At 43.4% G+C, this 12,618-nt stretch overlaps 1 long non-coding RNA gene across 1 annotated transcript in view; it reads right to left on the reverse strand.

Annotated features, from left to right (window-relative positions):
• Positions 1 to 12,618, reverse strand: part of LOC146398268 (uncharacterized) — a 139,038-nt gene that overhangs the window by 65,891 nt on the left and 60,529 nt on the right. The window contains exon 3 of the long non-coding RNA XR_014821464.1: positions 1,568 to 1,687. This is a non-coding gene — a long non-coding RNA (uncharacterized LOC146398268). The remainder of the gene's footprint in view (positions 1 to 1,567; positions 1,688 to 12,618) is intronic.

Below are 12,618 nucleotides of genomic sequence, written 5' to 3' on the forward strand. Positions count from 1 at the left end.
AAGCTTATGGGAGCCCTAGAGACCCCTGGAATCCAGGAGATCCAATGAACAACTTTAAAAGAATCCATTCAGTCTCAGTAAAGATATTTCTTTGGAATGTTTGTGTGCTTTCCTTGGAAGGAAGGAACTAGAACTGTTCTACTACCTCAAATCCACACCCCCAAGTGACTCTTCAGGCAACAGCAAAGGCTGGGGGACATTCCCCCATACAGTGGATGCCATGGTCCCAGAAAAGCTTTCGTTATTTCAGGCCTTTTTTTTTTTTTTTTTAGGCCTTCTTAATTTCATTTCAGTTAACATTTCATGAGGATTTCCTATATGTCACATACAGAGATACAGAGATGAATAAATCACAGAAGGAGAAACAGACACTCAAACAAAAGCTTTTCAACGCTGCGTGAACAGTAATGTGCCCAGAGAGTGCTGGGAGTGTGGAGGAAGGGGCCACCTCCTTCGGCAAGGAGGGGTACTGGTGAGAAGGGAGACTGGGAATTATGGCGGCTTCATGGAGAAGATGATGTTTAAACTGCTTTTGTTTGTTTTGTTTTGTTTTTTAGAGCCACACCTGCAGCATATGGAAGTTCCCAGGCTAGGGGTTGAACTGGAGCTGCAGCTGCCAGCTATACCATAGCCACAGCAATGCTGGATCCTTAACCCACTGAGCCAGGCCAGGGATCAAACACACATTCTCAAGATACTAGTCAGGTTCATTTCCACTGAGCCGCAACGGGAACTCCTAAGCTGGTCCTAAAGAGAGAGTATGAGCCTGTCAGGTGAATGAGGAGTAAATAGCATATGCATGACCACGGAGGTGGAACAGAGCCTGGAGAACTCCCGTGGCTTTTTAATGAAGAACTTTGGAATGAATCCATGAATTGCTGTAGGGGAGTCCGATTCCAGCCCACCTTTAGGTTCAGAGTGGCTGTGTTGAGCAGAAGGGCAGGGCTGGGGAAGAAACACACCCCAAAGCAGGATGGGGCTGAGAGTTCAGCCTGATTCCTTAGTTCTCAAGGCCCACCCCGGGCTGGATCAAGCCCACAGGCAAACTCTCGGATGGAGCATCGTTCTACCTCCTGGGAAAGAGCCAGGGAGAGGGGCCGGTAACTGTGGAGAGGGGTGGGAATGGCACCAAAAAGGGGATTGGTGAGTGTGGGAGGGAGGGGCTCGGAAGACACACCGTGTTTGTTCTACATCTCGGTTTGCCCTTGCTTCTCACCTAGTGTCTGCAGACGCGTAATGAGTAACTAAGTCAATGACGTCAAAGTCGAACTCTTGGTGTGAAACAGGTACTCTTCTTCAGTCCTAAGTGCCAAAACACATCCCTTGTCCTCTGGAAGCTGGTAGGAAGCCAATCCCAGGTTTCCTAGGAGCTCCAGGCAAGCTGCAAGCAGGTTGTGAATTTAACCCCTGCTGCGCTTGTCTGGATTTGATCTGCTGCCCTAAGAGCCCGGTGTGCAAGTCAGGCAGCTTCCTGATGCAAATCGCTGAAAGCTCAACTCAAAATGGCTTAAACAGTGAAAGGTATATTCACAGAACATACCTGTGGTTTCAGAGTTGGTTAACTTACCAGATATTTACTCATCAAGGAATTAAGTTCTCGCCATTTCATCTTCAGTGTACTGGCCTGTCCTCATAGGCCAGACCCTGTCAAGGTCCTGAGGTGGTTGCTGCAGCTCCGTGCTTCACACTGCAGATAGTGATGACTAAAGTTAGAAAAGGGCTGATTCTTGCCATTCACCTCTTTTCAGAGGCAAAGAAGACTTTCCCAAAGATTCCTGGCAGATTCCTCTCATATCTTAACGCCTGGAATGGCTTCACATACCATGGCCTATCAATCACAGGCAAAGGGAGCAGCCGGTTGTGATTGGCTTAGAGTTTGACTAACCGGGACTGGAGCTTGATTGGAGGACAGCCTCACCTGAAGAGGACCATCCCCTCCCCCAACCCCCACTCCATACCCAATTAAAGCTGAGGTCTCTCTCTCTCTCTTTTTTTTTTTTTGGCTTTTTAGGGCTGCACCCACAGCATATGGAGGTTCCCAGGCTAGGGGTCGAATCAGAGCTGTAGCTGCCAGCCTGCACCAAAGCCACAGCATCACAGAATCCAAGCTGCATCTGCAACCTACACCACAGCTCAAGGCAATGCTGGATCCTTAACCCACTGAGTAAGGCCAAGGATCCTCATGGATGTTAGTCAGATTCATTAACTGCTGAGCCACGATGGGAACTCCAAAGCTGGGGTCTGTTAGGTGAGCAACTAACAACGCTTGTCACACACAGGTCCCTGGTGGGCCTTGCACATGCTTTATAGGCTTTTTGAGGAGGACAAACTCTTCCATTGGAGACTTTATCTGTGTAATGTAAATCTATTTTACTTCTACGAGTTCTGTTTGGCTCTTTTTCACAGCCCACAGTCTTTTTTTTTTTTTTTTTTGGTCTTTTTGGTCTTTTAGGGCCACAGTCGAGGCATATGGAGGTTCCCAGGCTAGGAGTCAAATTGAAACAGTAGCCGCTGGCCTACGCCAGAGCCATGCAACGCTGGATCTGAGCCGCATCTGCAACCTACACCACAGCTTATGGCAATGCCAATCCCGTATCCTTAACCCACTGAGCAAGGCCAGGGATTGAACCCATGTCCTCATGGATCCTTGTTGGGTTCGCTAACCGCTGAGCCACGACGGGAACTCCCAGCCCACACTCTTTACTCAAAGTTTTAAGTATCTCTTTTATGTCTTTAAAGTCCTAGCTCTGATAGTGTCAATATCAGATGTTTTGACATGTCGGAATCTGCATTTGTATTGTATAGGCTCCCATTTGTGACCCCTTGTTCCCTTGTGTGTTTGTTGATTTTTTTCAATTTCCTTCTAATTTATCTGTAGAAATCCTCTGAGTCCGAAGATAAAAGGTGGTTCTTTCAGAAAGAATATATGCTTGTGTCTGTCAGACACTGGAGAATACTGTCTGCCAAAGACCACTGTATATCCTCAGTCTGAGGTTTTGAAGTTCAGGCTACAACCCTGTGTGAGAACCATCTTGGGTTTAAGAGTTCTTGGGAGTGGGATCAGGGAAGGAGTTCCTCGCTGTTCTCAGTGCCAAGATTTAGGATGGGTTACTTTCCTTGCAGACTGCTAGGGCAGGTGTGGCTTTTTAAATTCATCTTTACGAGGAGAGTGTGGACCTCTGGAATCCCATATTTGTGAGGGACTCTCTTTTTTTTTTTTTTCTTTTTTGTCTTTTTGCTATTTCTTTGGGCCGCTCCCTCGGCATATGGAGGTTCCCAGGCTAGGGTTCTAATCGGAGCTGTAGCTTCCAGCCTACGCCAGAGCCACAGCAACGCGGGATCCAAGCTGCGTCTGCAACCTACACCACAGCTCACGGCAACGCCAGATCGTTAACCCACTGAGCAAGGGCAGGGATTGAACCCGCAACCTCATGGTTCCTAGTCGGATTCGTTAACCACTGCGCCACGACGGGAACTCCTGTGAGGGACTCTCTTACTAAAATCCTTACGGTCTTCAGGGCCCAGAGCCTTGCTAGGCTATAAAATCAGTCAAATTCGCCAGATTTGGCAAAGTCTTCAGGGTCAAAGCTGCCTTCAATGCTCTTTTCTGCTCCTAGCCTGAGGATTACTTGCTTTCTCGACAGCTCCCAGATATATTAAAAATGACGTTGTTAGTATTTCATCTGTGATAATTAGCAGTTCTCAACGAGAGAGTCAGTAATTAGCTAGTTTGCCATGTTACCAGACATGAAAGTCATTTGTCTAATTCTAAACTCATATTCACTGGTTAACCAAAACTGAAAGATTTGGAAGTTCCCATTATGGCTCAGCAGTTAACGAACCTGACTAGTATCCATAAGGATGTGGGTTCGATCCCTGGCCTCGCCCAGTGGGTTAAGGATCTGGTGTAGGTCAGAGATGCGGTGTTGCTGTGGCTGTGGCCAGCAGGTGCAGCTCCAACTCAACCCCTAGTCTGGGAACTTCCATATGCCTTGGTTCAGCCCTAACAAGACAAAAAACAAAAACAAAAACCACACAACTGAAAGATTTAAGGTAAGGGAGTGTTTTGGAAAACTTGATTTTTTTTCTTTTTTAAAGTGGGTATTTTGGGGAGTTCCCATTGTGGCTCAGTGGAAAAGAAACCGATTAGTATCCATGAGGACGTGGGTTTGATCCCTGGCCCCACTCAGTAGGTTAAGGATCCAGTGTTCCCATTCCTGCGAGAAGTGGCCAGCAGCTGCCGCTCCAATTCCACCCCTAGCCTAGGAACTTCCACAGGTGTGGCTCTAAAAAAAGAAAAAATAAATAAAATAATAAAATAAGAGTTCCCTTCGTGGCTCAGCAGTTAATGAATCTGACTAGGATCCATGAAGACTCAGATTCGATCCCTGGCCTGGCTCAGTGGGTTAAGGATCTGGCATTGCCGTGAGCTGTGGTATAGGTTGCAGAGGTGGCTCGGATCCTGTGTTGCTGTGGCTGTGGTGTAGGCTGGCAGCTGTAGCTCCGATTCGACTCCTAGCCTGGGAACTTCCATATGCCTCGGGCGCAGCCATAAAAAGCAAAGTAAAATAAAATAAAATAAAAACATGTATTTTGAGTTCCCTTGAGGTGCAGCAGGTTAAGGATCTGGCACTGTCACTGCAGTGGCTCAGGTCACTGCTGTGCTGTAGGTTTGATCCCTGGACCAGGAAATACCACATGCTGGCCTAGTGCAGCCAAAAAGGGGGAAATAAACAAAGCCCCCCCAAACAAACCAAAACAACAAACAAAACAAAAGTGTATTTTAACGACAACTGGTCCACCTGGTACAACCCTAAGATGGTACTGTAGTACTTTAAAGTCTCCTTCCCACTTCCCTGCAGCAGCCCCTTCTTTCCCTCCTTTTCCAGAAATGTTCTCTACGCATCTAAATATCATACATAGTCTTCCCCTACTCTATCTCCTTTAAAAAAAAAAATACAAACGATGGCAGGTTTTTTTCACCAAACAATATAGCTTGGAAATTTTTCCCAACTACTACAAAAAAAGCTTCTTTTAATCTTTTGTATGGTTTCATAATATTCTGCTCTGTGTATAATGTAACTGACTTAAGCTGACCTCTATTTACGGACATTGAGGTTTTTCCCAGGCTTCTAAACAGTATGACAATGAACACCCTGGTGTGTACATCATTTTGTGCTGCATCAGTGTATCTGTGCGATAAATTCATGAAGGGGAATTGCTGAGTCAAAGGGCAGGTGCATTTGTAATTTTGAAAGAGATTATCACATCACTCTCCACAGAGGTTGTAACAATTTATACTTATTCCAACATCAACATATAATGTGTGCTGTTAAATATTTTGATCTTTGCCAAGCTGATAGATTAAAGGCAGTATCTAATAAACAAGAAACAAAGAAGTAACTTAGCCAGCAGAGGTCCTGAGAAAATACTCTGACCCCTGTTGACCCAGAAAGCAAACCCACCAAATCAACTCCTGGGATCTCTAAATAGACTGGATTAAAAATTGAAAGTAGCAAAGAATCTTGGCAAGGAATCCTCTCTGACTTAGTCAGATAGAAAATTTTTTAAAAAATCTTTGTCTTCCTTCCTAAAACAAATTCTAATAAAAACCCCTAAGCATCCAAAGTCAACTAAGTATAGAAAATTGAAGGCAAAGGAATTTCCCTGTGTCCAGGAAGAGGAATGTTTATCACATCTACACAGGGCTAACATAGTTACCCTGAGAATTTGCTTCCTCTGGTTTTTTTGGTTTTTTTTTTTTTTTTTTTTTTTTTTTTTTTATACAATCATACCTGGGACATATGGAAGTTCCCAGGCTAGGGTGGAATCAGAGCTGCAGCTGAGGCCTACGCCACAGCCACGGCAACACCAGATTTGAGCTGCGTCTGCAGTCTTGGTGTGATTAGTGTGAAGAGGCATTGAATTTTTAATTTTATTAAATTTTATTTAATTTAAATGTAAATAGCCACCTGTGGCTAGCGGCTACCGTACTGGATTTGTGCAGTTCTGGGGAGAGGAGTTTAGAGTTTTCTTGTGCTAAGAGCGATGCCCATTTCTTACTGGGTCAAGGTGCCCATGACTGCAACATCTGGATACAAATGGGGCTGTTGCTAGTTAACAGCAGAATTGTATAGTTCATTTTTTTTTTTTTTTAATGGCCACTCCCACGGCTTATGGAAGTTCTCAGGCAGGGACTGAATTCAAGCTGCACCTGTGACCTAGGCCACATCTGTGGCAACACCAGCTAATCTGAATCCACTGCCCCTGGCGAACACCACAGAGATGAGCCAGATCATTAACCCACTTCACCACAGCAGGAACTCCCTCAAGCAGATTTTGTGTGTGTGTGTGTTTTATTTTTTATTTATTTATTTTGATTTTTTTGTTTTGTTTTTGTTTTTATTTATTTATTTTTTGTTTTTTTGTCTTTTTGCCATTTCTTGGGCCTCTCTCGTGGCATATGGAGGTTCTCAGGCTAGGGGTCTAATCAGAGCTCTAGCTGCCAGCCTACGCCAGAGCCACAGCAATGCAGGATCCAAGCCGAGTCTGCGACCTACACCACAGCTCACGGCAACGCCAGATCCTTAACCCACTGAGTAAGGCGAGGGATCGAACCCGCAACCTCAGGGTTCCTAGTCAGATTCGTTTTAACCACTGCACCACGATGGGAACTCCTCAAGCAGATTTTTATACAAATATAAATAAATAGGAGTTTCCTTGTGGCGCAGTAGGTTAATAATCCAGCATTGTCACTGCAGTTCCTTGGGTCATGGCTGTGGCGAGGGTTTGATCCCTGGCCCAGGAACTTCCACATGTCACGAGAGCTGTCAAAAAAAAAAAAATTAAAATAAATGAATAAAATGATAAGACTAAAGAATTCTTTGTCCCCACCACCTCTCTACGTCCACTTCATGCCTAGGCTGAGTCTGCACAAGTGAAGTCAATGCTGGGTTGAAATAAACATCTTCCTGAGAAAGAGAAGTTTGGTAAGAGAGTGAGGGAGACGGAGGGGCTAAGCTTTCTCGGATATCCTGAATATAAGTGTTTCACTTGCCCACTTTGGCCCTAATATCACAAAAAATTATTGAAGGAAGTATTTGCCAAGTACAATTGCAAACTTTTTTTTTTTTTTTCTTTTTAGGGCCACACATAGGGCACATGGAAGTTTCCACGGCAGGGATCAAATCCAGCCTACCCCACAACCACAGTAAGGCCAGATCCCCGTTGTATCTGTGACCTACACCACAGCTCATGGCAATGCCGGATCCTTGGCCCACTGAGGGAGGCCAGGGATTGAACCTGCGTCCTCATGGATACTAGTCAGGTTCTTAATCTGCTGAGCCACAACAGAAACTTCATAATCTAAGTTTATCAAATGTCTACAATGTGCTAGCAACTGCAGAACTCAGAAATAATGGTTGCCATCGTCCAGGCCCATATACTCTGGTGAGATGGTTAAAAAAAATCATAAAGGGAATTGAGTGTATATAAAAAAAATATTATGGGGAAAAAAGATGAATAAACCAGTGGCATGTTTAATTTTTTCTAATTATGACTTTTAAAATATATATACAGAAATTCCTGTGGCGCAGTGGTTAAGGTTCAGTGTTGCTGCGGCTATGGTGCCGGTCACAACTGTAGCTTGGGTTTGATCCCTGGCTGAGCAAATTTCACAGGTCCTGGGTGTGGCCAAAAAAACCACATACAAAAAAAAAAAAAAAAAAAAAAAAAAAAAAAACCACATACATTTCCCCCATCTAATTATAGAAATAAAACTTGTTCATTATGGAAAATTGAGATAGATATATATAACACAAAGAAGAAAAGCAGTGGCTGTAACATTATGAAAATATTTTAAAATGAATTTTCCAAATCAATATTTTTAATGACTGCCCTTTTATCTGATGGATGTACTGTATTTATGTGACCAATATCCTGTTGTTTCCAACTTTTCACTTTTATAACTAACTCCATGACAAAACCCTTATACATCAAATGTTGTGCCATATATGATTATCTACCTCAGCCCATTTCCCAGAAAGGGAATTGCAGGATCAACAGGTGTATTAGTCAGGAGTGACATAAAGTTAAATGAAACCAGGTTAAGCAAAACCCACAAAAGGAATTTATTGGCTCACAGGGCTTGGACCTCTTGTGTGAGGAAACCTAACTTGTTTCAGGGACGACTGGATCCAGGGGCTCAAACAATGCGCTCTGAACTTTGCTTTCTGTTCTAATGCTTTCTCCAGAAATCTTTGTCTCTGATGCTTTCTCCAGGTCCCAGAAAAGATGTAAGCTTCAGCTATAATCAATCTACCAATTTAGCAACGACAGCGGAAAAGGACATTTCTTTTCCAATGATTTTTATTTTATTTATTTATTTATTTATTTATTTTGGTTTTTAGGGCCGCAGCCATGGCATATGGACGTTCCCAGGCTAGGGGTCGAATTGGAGCTACAGCTGCTGGCCTACACCAACACAGGATCTCTGACCCACTGAGCAAGGCCAGGGATCGAACCCGAAACCTTATGGTTCCTAGTCGGATTCGTTTTCCAATGATTAAAGCAGGGAGTTCCTTTATGGTGCAGTGGGTTAAGTATCCTGCCTTGTCACTGCTATGGAGCTGGTTCTATCCCTGACCCAGGAATTTCTGTATGCCATGGGCATGGCCAAAAAAACCTAAACAAACAAAAAAACAAAAGCAAAAGTTTTGTCTTTGTCCAGGCCTGGGTCTTTTGCTGTCCCTGGGGTGGAAGTAGGGGGAGGGAGATCAGCCCCACCTGAAGAACGTGGACCGTGAGAGAAGCAGTGCTTTACCATAGAGACAGCAAAGTGCCTTTACCAAAAGAAGAGGGCAGGGGTGCCAGGCAGGCATCTTCACTCCCACCAACGGTGTTCAAGAGGGCGCCTTTCCCCAGACCTCCAGCATTTCCCATTTCCAGTTAGATAGGTGAAAAGGATATCCTGTTTTATTTTGCATTAAAAACTATTTTTGCTGGGGGGCGGGCTGGGAGGAAAGAAATAGGTGAGGGAGATTAAGAAGGAAAACTTCCAGTTGCAAAATAAGCGGGTCATGTGTATGAAATGTATAGTGTGGGGAATATGATCATTAAAAGATGGAATACCTTTGCGTGGTGACGTTTTGTGATCATCATCTTGAAATACGTAGAAATATCAGATCCCCATGTTTTGTAATAGGAACTAACATAGCGTTGGAGGCCAATTATACTTCAACAAGCAAGAAATGGACTCATAGAAATAGAGAGCAGAGGTGTGGTTTCCCAGAAGTGGGGGTGGGGGTTGGGGAGCAGGAATTGGATGAAGGCAGTCAAAAGGTACAACCTTCCAATCGTAAGATAAACACGTAAGGGATGTCACGTACAACACCATACGTGGGATTCACCCTGTTGCACTGCTGGAGTTCCCACTGTGGCTCAGGGGTAGTGTATCCAGCCAGCATCCATGAGGAAGCAGGTTTGATCCCTGGCCTCATTCAGTGGGTTAAGGATCCGGCGTTGCTGTGGCTGTGGCTGTGGCGTGGGCTGGCAGCTGCAGCTCCTATTCAGCCCCTAGCCTGGGAACTTCCAAATGTCGAACGTGCAGCCCTAAAAAAAGCGAAAAAATAAGTAAATAAATAAAAATAAAAGAAAAAAATACTGTCGTACTGTTATATATGAAATTGCTAACAAAGTAAACCCTAAGAGTTTTCGTCATAAGGAAAAATACTTTTCCTGTTTCTGTAATATATGTGTGTGTGTGATGATGGATGTTCATTAAACTCTTTGTGATATCATTTCATGACGTGTGTGATGATGGATGTTCATTAAACTCTTTGTGATATCATTTCATGACGTGTGTAAGTTAAATCATTATTATGCACAACTGAAATTTGTCCTTCTGCTAAGACAGGAATTTTGGGAATGACGTTAAGCACTAGAGGTGATGGTTTTGGTCTAATATTAGTCTGACTATCCCAAGTATTAATCATTAAATAAGATACTAGTTTGGGATATTTAAAAGAATTGCCATCTAATTCTTAATATAATGGTTTTTGTTTGTTTTTAAAGTCAGAAAATGGCTGCTAGAATGGGTTTAAACATTGGTATTACTGATTTTGCCTGAAATGCCCTATCAATTTATGCATGTGAGCCTTCCTTTTTTTTCTCCTAATTCAAGAAAATTTCTTTAATTATATCCTCAATTAGTCTGTCTCAATGTTCTTGTTTCAGCCTCAGGAACATATTCAATTTAAAAAAAATTTTTTTTGGCCACACCCCATGTCATGCAGAAGTTCCTTGGTCAGGGAACCAACTTGAGCCACAGCAGTAACGAGAGCCAGCACAGTGAAAATGCTGGATCCTTAACTCACTAAGCCACCAGGAAACTCCAACATCTTTAATTTTTAATTTTTACCTTCCTTCTCTGTTTTCTATATTGTCCATTCTTTCTCTCACTTTTCTGAATTTTTATCATTTTCCTCCATATTTTAGGAGAACTTTAGCCTCCATGTTATGAATTTAGTTTTCTATCTTAAGTCCAGAGAATTTACTGTTTTTCATATATTTTCAAATGCCTTTGCATATTCTGGCTTTTTGTTTGTGCTTGGTTTTAGTGTTTTGGCCACATCCATGGCATACGGAATTTTCTGGGCCAGGGATTGAAATCGAGACACAGCAGAAACTGAGCCACAGCAGTGACAACACCATGTCCTTAACCACTAAGCCACCAGGGAACTTCCTCCTCATTTATATTGTTTTAGTCTATTTGTATTTCTTATCCAATTCCCTTTTTGAAAAATTTGTATCAACCTCTGTCTCTCATCTAGTCAGCTTTTCAATTCAGTCTACTATTTGAGAATATCATTTTTCAGCTGTTTTAATTTTGTTAGGATCGCAGTGAAATTTATCATCTAAACTTTACTCCTGGTTCTTTTCTCAGCTGAGGGCCTACTTTCTCCCCCAGGTTGTTGAACTTCTAGCCCTTCTCCTTAGAGTCTCTCTACATCATGCCCCTTCTAATCTGCTCCAACCCCTCCCAACTTTGGTTCATTTGCTTTTCTCTTGGATCTTTTTGTTCACCAGACCATCCTTCTTATGCCTAGGAGGTTCCTCTTCAAAGCCAGTCATGCTCTTTTTCTTCTGTCTTTTTGTCTTTTTAGGGCTGCACCCTGGGCGTATGGAGGTTCCCAGGCTAGGGGTCCAGTCGGAGCTGTAGCTGCCGGCCTACACCACAGCTCACAGCAACACCAGATCCTTAACCCACTGAGCGAGGCCAGGGATTGAACCCCCAACCTCATGGTTCCTAGTCGGATTAATTTCTGCTGCGCCACAACGGGAACTCAAAGAGGTGTTCTTAAACAAAAGCATTTCACTCCCTGGGAGAAATTATGCATTCAGCGCATAAAGGAATATCTTGTCCTCCTCAGTACACGTCACCTTGTTCACTAGCATGGTTTTCCTGCTGAGTGTGATGTTCCCTTCAGTGTATGATACAGATGTGTCATGGTTCTGCCTTTCAACCTTAAATAAAGAGATTTATTTAAATGCCTTACAAGGCCCCGAAAATGTAAAGTGACTCTCTTGGGATCCCATCCCTATCTCCCCCCTCCTCCCAACCCCTCCCAGACGAAGCTTTGAGACTCTTCTTAATGTGAAAGCCTCTTTAATCCTCAGCCTAGGCATTAAAAGGAAGGGCTCCAGGGCTGTACCCTGATGGGCAGAGATTGTGGTTCAGGGTGTTTGATGATGCACCTGGACCAGCTTTCTCAGATGGCCATGCAACCAGCCTGTGGGCGCCAGGTCTCAGGTAGAGTCTAGCCTATTGCAGCCACCAACTCACTTGTAACCTTGGGCCTCACACACAACTGTTTTTTAGAGGTAAAAGGGAACGCAAGTGGAGTGATGACTTAGGGCCAATTTTTACCTTTCATTTTCTGTCCTTTCTAATTAGGAGAGTCCGTGGGATCTGGGCTCTCCAATTATTCCAGGGACTCTGCTTCTTATGGGCTGGGAGGTCAAGGTGTTTTCCCTTCAATGCTGAACTGGGGAAAATGGATCTGTTGGAGCCTAGTAGAAATTCTTCAGTGGTATCCTTGTAATACTGGTGCTCTTTTACTTGTGTTTTATTCTGTTCTTTCAGGAACTGACAGTGAAAAGTGGTATGGAATTAGAAGTTAACCTTCAAAGTCACCATTTTACCCAAAAGTACTCATACTTTTTTTTTTTTTTAATTCATAGAAAAGGTCTTTAAGTTTAAATTGGACACTCATAACATTTTGAGTTTTGAACATGTCTAGAGAAAGGGCCTATTGAAATAAATACACTATCATAACAGCTGCTTTGGTACACGGGGAGATGGGGTTGCAATGCCTCTATTTTTTCAGATAATCTTGGGATTTCTTTACTCCTGTTCTTTTAGGAGGAACATTCAGCTTAGAGAATTCTGAGCACGGCCCAAAAATAATACCCAGCTGAAAATTCCTTTTGCTATAGCTCTCTCAGGAAGCAGAGCAAGCCTTTCCATTTCCTAGCGGGTCCCTCAAAGGTCAAAAGAACAGGGAATGTTTGTAAAGGCATCTTGTTTGCTTTTGTTCCCACCAGCCCTTCGATCCCCTG

The sequence above is a fragment of the Sus scrofa genome, chromosome 12 (genome assembly GCF_054392235.1).
Source record: "Sus scrofa isolate SSC_HxYL_T2T_F1_AM1 chromosome 12, Sscrofa_HxYL_maternal_Yorkshire_Landrace_v2.0, whole genome shotgun sequence".
Taxonomy (NCBI): domain Eukaryota; kingdom Metazoa; phylum Chordata; class Mammalia; order Artiodactyla; family Suidae; genus Sus; species Sus scrofa.